Genomic DNA, 658 nt, shown 5'->3' on the forward strand with positions numbered 1-658 from the left:
AAAAGAAAAGAAAAAAGAAAACCAAAAAACCCAAAACCCAAAACCCATAAAACCAAAAAACCTCAGCAGCTTTTTTCACTTGTTCGTGTGCAGATGCACACATGCGCGCACATGCCTACACACAGACAGACAGACAGACAGACAGACACACACACACACACACACACACACACACACACACACACACACACTTCTTTTTTAATGTTTCAGCTGTGTACGATGCATGTGAGAGTCAAGGAATGCAAATGTGTTTCCACTGATGTCTACCATGTGCCTGGCTCTAGATGTGTTGTCTGATCTACTCTTCATAGTAACTCTGTAAGACAGCAGGTCTGTTTTTCACGGAGGGATGCTTAGACAGGTAAGATATCTTGGCTGTTAAACAATGGTTAGGCATCGAGGCCAAGATTCAAACCTTAGCCTGTCTGGCCTCCAAATTCAGGCTGGCTTTCTTTCCTTTCCTTTTCTTTCTTTTTCTTTTCTTTTTTTCCTTTCCTTTCCTTTCCTTTCCTCTTCCTCTTCCTCCTTCTCTTCTCTTCCCTTCTCTTCTCTTCCCTTCTCTTCTCTTCTCTTCTCTTCTCTTCTCTTCTCTTCTCTTCTTCTCTTCTCTTCTCTTCTCTTCTCCTATTTCTTCCCCTCTTTCTCTGAGTCAGTTTTC

The sequence above is a fragment of the Mastomys coucha genome, unplaced genomic scaffold (genome assembly GCF_008632895.1).
Source record: "Mastomys coucha isolate ucsf_1 unplaced genomic scaffold, UCSF_Mcou_1 pScaffold18, whole genome shotgun sequence".
Classification (NCBI taxonomy): Eukaryota; Metazoa; Chordata; class Mammalia; order Rodentia; family Muridae; genus Mastomys; species Mastomys coucha.